We start from the raw sequence: 10029 nt of genomic DNA, 5'->3' as shown, positions 1-10029 counted from the left end.
TTCGGCACACCCGGACCTTCGACGAACTGCCGTATGCCACCGTGAGGTCACTACATCATATATATATGGGTTACTGAATTTCAGAGGTATGTCGTGCACGTTCGCGCAGTGGATCTGGGACCCGATCATCCCCCTCAAGGACCGGATCTTTCTTTGGCTAGCTTTTTGGGGTCAACTCAATACGCGGGATAATATGACAAAGAAGGGCTAGTTTTCTGTTGCCTCTCATCTGGATTGCGATATCTGCCCGGCCACTGAATCTAGCAGTCACTTTATCCTACGCTGTGCTCTGGCTGATGCTATCTGGTGCAAGTTGAGGGTGGCCAGGCATGCCTCCTGTTCCCCGGACTTGGTGGAGTTTGTGCAGAACTTACAACAATGCTGGCCTGCAGCCCGGAAAGTGCATGTTCTTTTTGCTGCATGTGCTGTCATGCTATGGCATGCAAGAAACGATCGGGTTTTTCATCTTCACCATTGGGCACCGTCTTACACCAGGCAATATGTTGTCCAACTCTTGTCACTTTGGAGGAATAGGGCTATGCGCACAAGAGATAAAGAGGCTTTAGATTTCTGGGTGCAATAATTTAGTTCTTAGCATAGTCCCTAAGAAGCTGCCTTTAACTTCTTCTAAACTCCACCCCTTCCCCCAGTGTTTCCTTTTCTGCCAAAAGGCAACTTATGGCCTCTGCACCATGGTGCGTAACATAAGTTTCATGTAATTGACCTCTTCGATCTTCAGGCTATGGCCTATTTTGAAATGCATAAGGTAGCATGAGCTACCTTTTTATTTCAAAAAAAAAATCTATGTGTGATAGGTAGGTCTTTGGTTGTGCATGACTTCTACTCTCGTGATGGTGGCAGTGAAAAAGTACCATCCATATCTCCCATCAGAACAGTGGTTCTCTTGACTATCTGTGTTGGATATGGGGGTGGTATCCGCACTATCTCGGGTCTTTTTTATTTGGGGCGAGAAACTTGAGTATATTCATGTTGATTTGTTGGGGTACTAGTTCTCTTATTTATTCTCTTTTTGGTGGTGGTGTTGCGATCAACCAACATTTGAAGGCTGACCTTCGAGGCCATTGTTCCTACAGTAACATGACTATGGCCTCTTTCTTCTCTCCTTGGGTTCCTTTCTCATTTGACAGATCACTCTCTAGCAGTTTGTCTCCTTCTCCATCACAATCGCATCCACAGTCTCTTTGTCGTCTTGCACTGTGGTAAAATTTTTATTCACGTTATGGTTTGGCTATGTGATTTATGATCTACACAAGGCTTCTAGGATGGTGGCTCATGCTAAAGATTGAGTTCGTTTGTCTCCCCGAGGATCTAGTTGCAATTTCCCTATTTTGCTAGAATGTCTTGTATAATTGAAAATCTCGGCCCTTAATAAGTCTAGGGCTTTATTCACAATATACTCATGGTATGTTGAAACCTGCCATATCTTAGGATAACACAGACCTTATAAATTAAACAGTCTGTTCTTGAAGTAGATTGCAGTCAATGTTTCCCAAAAAAACTGGGATCATGAAGACACATACCCAGCCATGGTTTCACCAGCGAAAAGGGTCATTGACACTAAGAAAGGGTACTTTAGCATAGATCAAAGCATTCCGTACTCGAGGTTCCTTCAAGAATCCTCGAGCAATCCATGGCTGAAATCGTGGATGATCCAAATTTTTTGCCATCTCATTCACCTCGTCTGCCAGTGCCAAAGCAATTTTTTCGTCAGGCGACACGACCAGCAAAGCACGCAACTCTCGAGCGTTCATGGCCACATACTTGAGGAATTCAAACTCGTTTTGATCCCCTCAGAATTTGTGGATGAACAAGCTCCTAACGTGTGACCTCAAGCTTTCAACTGGACTGGCCTCCTGCCAGAACCTAGCATGGTGCTCTCCAGTGGGTTCATGAGCGGCTATTGATGGATCATGCGGTTCAGACTGCAATTCATGCCAAGGAGTGCATAACTCAGTTAGATACAAACATGTTGCTAACAAATGATTGTTGTAAGATTACTTGATGATGAATCCGCTAGGACCTCGATGTGCAGTGTGCCAACGTTGGGGAAGCATCTTAGAAAGTTGGCCAACATCTTCACCTCCCAGAATACACCAAATTCACCTTCACGGCCAATATCTCGACACTAGGGACCACAGTGCGTAGGCTCGCGATTGTGTCCGGCTGCAGTACAGTGCACCAGAAGAACATGCATATTACTCTTTAACTGGTCATAGAATAGTTCCATTATAAGAGTGCTATTATAAGAGTACAATATGCTAATGATAACCTTTTGTTGTTGGAAAATGATGCTGAATTGCTCTGAATCTGAAATGGATTCTAACGTGTTTTGAACAAATTGCTGGGATGACAATTAACTATCATAAGAGTACTCTTATCCCTATTAAATTTGGCAATTAATGATCTCACTCCATTTTTGGACATTTTCCAATGCATAGTTGGGGATTTCCCTATTAAGTATTTAGGAATTCCTTTGCATTTTGACAAGATTAGCAGAGAAGATCTGCTAGCTTTTATTGATAAAATTTTAGCCAAAATAGCTAGCTGGAGAGGCAGACTTCTTTCTTATTCGGAAAAACTTACCCCAATTAGGTCCTGTCTAGCTAGCATGAATCTAAAGGGACCTACTCTTATAAATCTCTATATGTTCTAGTGAATTTTAGGGGGGGTGCAACCTTTGTATCTTCCTGTAGTCACTAGTAGAAAAAGGGTCTAATGTGAAACTCATTAGTCCCAGTTTGCAATTGAACCGGCACTAATGTGACCATTAGTGCTGGTTGCAACGGCTAGGCGGGCGGCGCTCATTAGTACCGGTTCGTGGAGAACCTTTAGTACCGGTTCGTGCCACGAACCGGTACTAAAGAGGTGGTGGCCTTTAGTATGGGTTGGTGGCTCCAACCGGTACTAAAGGGGGGGGGTCTTTAATACCGGTTGGAGCCACCAACCCGTACTAAAGGCAGTGGCCTTTAGTACGGGTTGGTGGCTCCAACCGGTATTAAAGACCCTCCCTTTAGTACCGCTAGGAGCCACCAACCGGTACTAAAGGTGGTGCGCTGCCACCCACAGTGCACAATGTTTAGTCCCACCTCGCTAGTTGAGAGGAGCTCGCACCAGCTTATAAGCCCCGCCGCGGCTACCGTGTCGAGCTCCTCTCTAAGCAGGCCTTTGTGGGCCTATTGCAAGTCTTCTGCCCTGTGGGGCCTACTGGGCCGTACGGTCCTACATCCTGGCCCAACTAGAGATTGGGTTAGTCGTATGCAGGTCGTGCCGGCCCAGTAGGCGGGCTGTTTCTGCTTTATTTCAAAAAAAATCCTTACCAACCAGTACTAAAGGTCCCCCAGACCACGGCGCGTCTCGTGCCACGTGGTGGGCCTTTGGTCCCGGTTCGTGTTATACCGGGACTAAAGGGGGGGGGACCTTTAGTCCCCACTCTTTAGTGCCGGTTCCAGAACCGGTATTAAAGGTCCTTACGAACCGGTACTAAAAGTCGTGTTTCTACTAGTGAGTATGGAGTATTAAAGTGCCCCCTAGGGTATAAGGTTTCCTTTGGCTGTTCTCCCAGAAAAAATCATGACTTGTGACAATCTAAGGAAAAGGGGTACGGCTAAACCCCTAGAGTGTGTTCATTGCAAAGACATAGAAACTCTATATCATTTTTCGAATGTATTGTATCTAGGAAAATCTGGGAAGATGTTGAAATGCTTTTCTAGGTGCCAATCGTTAACTTTGAATCTGTTGCTAAGTTGTGGCTTTGCAATAAAAGATAGATTCACTTGAATGTAGTTACATCTGCAATCTTGTGGGGTTGTTAAACTTTAGAAACTCTATAATATTTAACAGAGTTTCATGGATCTCTGTAAAATAGGTGCTAGGCCTAGTCTCCCAATACTTGAGAGTCTAGACAAAACCGTTTCAGGAGCTGTAAGGAGGAGCCTTGATGGATTTCCAGAATCATCTCCGGGGAAGGTAGAAGGCTCCCTTTTGAAAGAACATGCGGTGCCCCCATGTTTGGTTTTGGTAATTGATGACAATCTCTATGGACTAATGGTTGCCTTGAGTTATATTTGAAGGTTTTTTCCATAGGTTTTTCTTGAAGTCCATGTGTTGGTTTCAAGGAGTTTATGAGTTGACCAAGGTGCTATTAAGGAATTATCCAAAGATTGGTCATACATCATCCAAATGAAGAGAGTTGGAAAGATTCAAGGTTGATCAAGACTAAGTCAAAGAATGAATCAAGTTGATCAATACACAAAGCATAGAAGATGTACCGAGAGGGATCAAGTGATCCCATGGTATGGTAAGCATGGTCAATTATGCTTTGTGTACTAACCCATGGTCTTCGTAAGAGTTCTTTGTGGGGTTAGGTTGCGGTGTGCAAGTTCAAGTAGGCTCATCACGTAGATATCATATGCTTGAAGCTTGCTGTCCATTGTAGTGATAATGGACTTGTGAAGATGTGCAGAAGAGTGGCTCACCCATAGTGGAGTATGGGGGAGCAATCTACTAGTCTTCATCGAGCCAACGCAATCAAGAAAGGTGGTTCATCTTGAGGAGGAGAAGATCTTCATCATCTAGCTCAAGTGGATCATGTGCAAGGCAAAGGTTTGCCCTTGATAGGTTTTCTATTTTACCGGTCTCACGGTAGTTGTGAGAGACCGGGTTATAGGATTGATTGCCGTACTATCAAGGGGGGCTCTCGATCAGTTGCTTGATCATATCGTTCGTTGAGAGCTCAAACCATTGCATCCTTGCATCATCTTTTTGGTTCTTGTTTGGTTCTTCTCCTTGTGAGATTTGGAGCTTATGGTCATTTTTATGACAAGCTCGAGTTCATCGAAAATGGAGTTCTCATGCATCTTCTATGATGTTTTCGTTGTTGGAGGGTATGCCGGTTCCTCTCGGTTGGAGGTTTCACTCCTTTGTTTGCTAAGCATACCTCCCCTCGCTGTTTTGATGCTACTCGTCTTTCTCTATCCAACAAGCTTGAGTTTGCTCAATTCGGAGCTCATTTGCAGAAGTTATGGCAGTTCTGGTTTCCTTGGAGTATACTTTGTTTTCGTGGTAGTGGCATAAGGGTGGCACCAGCGGTAGTACCGCGGTCTACAGCGGTAGTACCGCTGAAGCTCTCCAGCGGTAGTACCGCTCCACGAAGCGGTAGTACCGCTCTTAGCGGTAGTACCGCTCTGCAGGGCGGTAGTACCGCTTGCGGGTTTCGGCCGTAGTACCGCAGCTGTTCTGCGCTACTACCGCCTCGATTCGAGACCGGTGTTTTCTCATGTCGGGTTTTGCGGTACTAGGAGCGGTAGTAGGAGCGGTAGTACCGCTCCAAGCAGTAGTACCGCTCTTCTCCCGCGGTAGTACCGCTCTTCTCCCGCGGTAGTACCGCTCTGGGGCCAGGGCCCGGTCTTCCTCGCCAGCGCGGTAGTACCGCTGGGTAGGGAGCGGTAGTACCACTCTCAGCGGTAGTACCGCCCTGCCCAAGCGGTAGTACCGCTCTGTGCGGGGATGTTCAGTGGGGTAACGGTTAGATTTTCCCCCTCCTATAAAAGGGGGTCTTCTTCCCCATTGAACCTCATCCTTTGAGCTCGTGTTCTTCCCATTGTTGACCTTCTCCGAGCTTGCTATCTCTCAATCCCTCCATGGATTCTTGCTAGTTTTTGGGGGAAAAGAGAGAGCAGATCTAGATCCACATTTCCACCAATCACTTTCTCCTCTAAGTGAGGGGAACCCCTTGGATCTAGATCTTGGAGTTCTTCGCGTTCTTCCTTCGTTCTTCCTCTCATTTTCTTCCCTAGCATTAGTTGCTTTGGTGGGATTTGGGAGAGAAGGACTTGGGCACTCCATGTGCCCTTGCCATTGCATTTGGTGCATTGGTTTGAGTTCTCCACGCGATACGTGGAAGTTACAAGTTGAGAAGCTTATTACTCTTGGGTGCTTGGTGCCCTTGAGCTTGTTTATCTTGGGTGCTTGGGCCCCCTAGTCGGTTGGTGGTGTTCGGAGCTCAATCATTGTGGTGTAAAGCTCCGGGCAAGCGTCGGGGTCTCCAATTAGGTTGTGGAGATCGCCCCGAGCATTTTGACGGGTACCGGTGACCGCCCCCAAGGGTTGCCAAAGTGTACGGGTTCGGTGACCACCCCCAAGGGTCGCCATTTGTACGGGTTCGGTGACCGCCCTCAAGGGTCCCTTAGTGGAATCACGGCATCCTGCATTGTGCGAGGGCGTGAGGAGATTACAGTGGCCCTAGTGGCTTCTTGGGGAGCATTGTGCCTCCACACCGCTCCAAATGGAGATTAGCATCCGCAAGGGAGTGAACTTCGGGATACATCGTCGTCTCCGCGTGCCTCGGTTATCTCTTACCCGAGCCCTTTACTTATGCACTTTACTTTGTGATAGCCATATTGTTCTTTGTCATATATCTTGCTATCACATAGTTGCTTATCTTGCTTAGCATGAGTTGTTGGTGCACATAGGTGAGCCTAGTTGTTTTAGGTTTTGTGCTTGACAAATTAACCGTTAGGTTTATTCCGCATTTGTTAAAGCCTAAACCGTAATTATTTTAAAACGCCTATTCACCCCCCCTCTAGGCGACATCCTCGATCTTTCACCTTTGCTATGGAGCCAAACTGAAACTTTGTGAAAAAACAAGTGAGAAAATCTCATGGAAAGAAGTGGTGGGAACAACTACTCATGGAGGAAGAACCACAATCAAGTACCAGCTTAAACATAAAGAGGAGAAGGATTATATCCATGTGGTGTTCTTAGGGCTCTGATGAGTTTCTTCACTAACCCGCGTGCCTGACTTGGGATTGCTACCCATGTAAGAGTTTGAAAGTAGAATGTTTTGTTATTCTGTTCTGTTTTCCTTTATTAGTATTCCTATGATCCCCCCTAGTTTCTAATCTCTCTCCCGTGGTTTTGACGAGATAGACAAAAGTCTATTTAGGATTTTAGAGTGAGGTGCTTATGCCTCCATGTGATCTTAGAGAGTTTGTAATAAACGGTACTCCAGCTATATGGTTTCTTTCTTATGAATGGAGCCAAGGGAGACCCCTTTTCATTGAAAAAAGAAGAATAGTTCCACAAAACTAGGGAGAGAAGGAAAGGTAGCCATACTTTGATGATGATGTCACTGATCTACAGCTTGTGAATTCTTGCATGGAGGTAGCCGATCACCCGTAGCTTGGGTGCCGAAGCAATCTTGAACCTCACGCAATCGGTTCCACCATAAGGTGGCTTGAAGAAGATGATGCGCTCCAAGAGCGGGGCATCCACCACGGTCAAATCTTCCACCTTGGACAACCCAAGGAGCAAACACCTAAGGCTTTGACTACAGACATGGCCGCGCTCGGGCTTCCCCTTGACCACGATACCAAGGTTCTCCAAAACGGGGCTAGCAGCGAGTAAGCGGTGGATGTACTGGTCGCTCATGTCGATCCTTACCAAGCCGAGCCTCCTGAGATTGGGAAAGGCATCGACGGCGAGCGGGAGGTTGTCGGGGATCTTCCAGTAGGCCAAGGAGAGGGACTGGAGCATGCCACATTGGAGTATGTCGGCGGGGAGGGGCGGCAAGGTGGTCCGGGGCTGGGTTTGCTTGTTCAGGAAGGAGAGGTTCTTGGTGAACTTGGCAGCGAGGAGAGGGATGTGGATTTTTAGAACATCTGCACCCGGGCCCTGCTATCCTAGCTGTCCAATATTGCTTTAAGATCTGTGCAACACAACTAACTTTTTATCTGAAATTTTCTCTTTTTTGTTTCTCTCGCATAAAACATGTTTTGAAGTTCAAACCTCTACAGCGTGGCAAAGCTTTCTATCTAGAATTTAGGATAAATCTTTCTGATTTTTTGGTCAAAAATAAATATACAAAAAATGATCTTTAAATCTTAAAAATCATTTTTTGTATATTTATTTTTGACCAAAAAATCTGAAATATTTATCCTAAATTTTAGATAGAAAGCTTTGCCACGCTGCAGAGGTTTGAACTTCAAAACATGTTTTATGCGAGAGAAATAGAAAAGAGAAATGTGTTTGCACGAATCGCGAAGCACAGAATGGATGGCTAGATAGTGAGGGCCTTGGTGCAGGTGTTCTGTTATATATTTTCGGCGAGGAGACGCGGCCACTCGGGGAGCTCGAGATCCAGGGAGGCGGACCTGCAACTGAAGAGGTTGACGGTGCGGAAGGGCCCCGGGTGGCTGGCGAGGGCCCCAGCGACGGTGGCGACGCGCGTGGCCTCAGGTAGGTCGGCATCGGCATTGCACAAGATGAGCGGGGTGGTGCGCCAGATCTGCCGCCAGTGGGAGGCGAAGGCAGTGGTGCGTGCGGCGTCCGTGAAAGGGAGGCGGGTGATGATGTGGCCGCGGAGGTCATTGGGGAGGGCGCTGATGCAGTCCTCGCCGTTGTAGCGCCGGGTGGGGTGGGAGGCGGCGTCATCGCCCATGGTGGCAATGAGTGTTTCGGCCGGAGAGTGGAGCTGCTAGCTGGGAAAACAAGTGTTTGAAGCGAGTTCCCTCGCCTCTCAGGCCCTATAACTTTGTAGTCTAGTGCACGCCACTCAATAGTACACTGGCACTATCTCTCTCTAGAGTTGACCAACTAACCAAACTTGTTTTTTATCTAATCAAACTGTTGATTAGTTGTTGGCTAGTAATCATGAAGTCATCGAGAAAACCCTAATGATTGATTTTTTTCTCGAGAGTATGCAAATTGTAGAAGAAGAAGCAAACAGTTGATTGAAACTTATGAACACTAATGTAAAAAAACTTACAAACACTACTTGTTCTATTTCCATATACCCTTCGTATGGTTCAACTTGTAAATTTTAGTGTATTATTGTGCATTACTAGTGGCTCAATAGTGATTGTATTATAAATTATAGCTTTATTTTAGCAATCATGCTTTCGTTAGTCCAAGGCCCATAGAAATTGCACAAGGTTTACAAAGAGAAAATACAAAAGACCGCATCCCTTGATGAAGATAAGAAGAAATCTATCGAAGAGATGTGCCACGTGATGAACTCCTTTCCCTAGGGATGCAGTGCTATCCACTTGTTAGCACACTAAACAAAAATACAAAGAAACGCCGCGATTGATAAAGATGAGGAAAATCTCTTGAAGAAATGTGGCACGTGGTGAACTCCTTTCGGTGGGGATACCATGCTACCCTCTCGGTAGCACACGTGACTAGTGTGCATCTTTGTTATCAACTATGAAAGGGTACATCAAAGACAAACAATGTACCTCTGATTGATCTCACAATAGGAGAACTTGAGGTGAAAAGGAACTGGAGAAGCTAAGGATAACATGTGTGTTTATGTTTCAACATCATCCAAAGAGAATCCATTTACTAGGCAGGTCTCTCAAAAAATAGGCCAAGCATTTGCTCCAAGAGAACCGACCAGCTGCTTCCTTCCGAGACCACATGGCGGAACTCCAAAGTAGAGATCAAAAAAGATAGGAAATAACTTGTCAAAATATGTTTACACAATGAACGACTTTCCTCTATTGCATGAGATGGAAAGGAAAGATTGCATCATCTCCCCGTCCCGCTCAAAACCTGCTAGGAGATTGATGAGTACATTTTACTGTAGTTTTCATCTTACTTTTTCTAATCTTAGTCATAAGATTTTTTGTGTTTTGCCGTGTTCACATGCCCTTTTGTCACACTTCACTAGGATTCCAAAGAAGTAGGAGATTTGAGCATTGGTTGGAGAGCACCTATTTTGGTGTAAAATATGCTAATTCGACATCATAAAAGCCTTCCTTATAGAGATGATCAAGTGGGGAGAAACCAAACCATGTCTGGTGATTCAGAAGAAAAGACAGTGCATGGTAACTGCACCCTCTCATACCAGCGATCGTATCGTACCTTGCCACCTCCCCCTATTCGGCTAATTCAACCCTATGGGATTGGACTCATATGTGATGAATAGAAAGACCCCAAACCACGAAAAATAAGCAGAAAAGATCACCTTCGGAAGGGATCAAGAGAGGGAATCGGGAGAAGGGCAAC

At 45.8% G+C, this 10029-nt stretch overlaps 1 pseudogene; it reads right to left on the bottom strand.

Annotated features, from left to right (window-relative positions):
- Positions 1–1553: 1553 nt before the first annotated feature.
- LOC123158119 (uncharacterized) lies at positions 1554–7554 on the bottom strand (annotated as a pseudogene).
- Positions 7555–10029: the final 2475 nt, after the last annotated feature.

The sequence above is a fragment of the Triticum aestivum genome, chromosome 7B (assembly GCF_018294505.1).
Source record: "Triticum aestivum cultivar Chinese Spring chromosome 7B, IWGSC CS RefSeq v2.1, whole genome shotgun sequence".
NCBI classification, from domain to species: domain Eukaryota; kingdom Viridiplantae; phylum Streptophyta; class Magnoliopsida; order Poales; family Poaceae; genus Triticum; species Triticum aestivum.
Note: the sequence above shows the minus strand (reverse complement) of the source record. Positions and strands in the feature narration are given on the sequence as shown.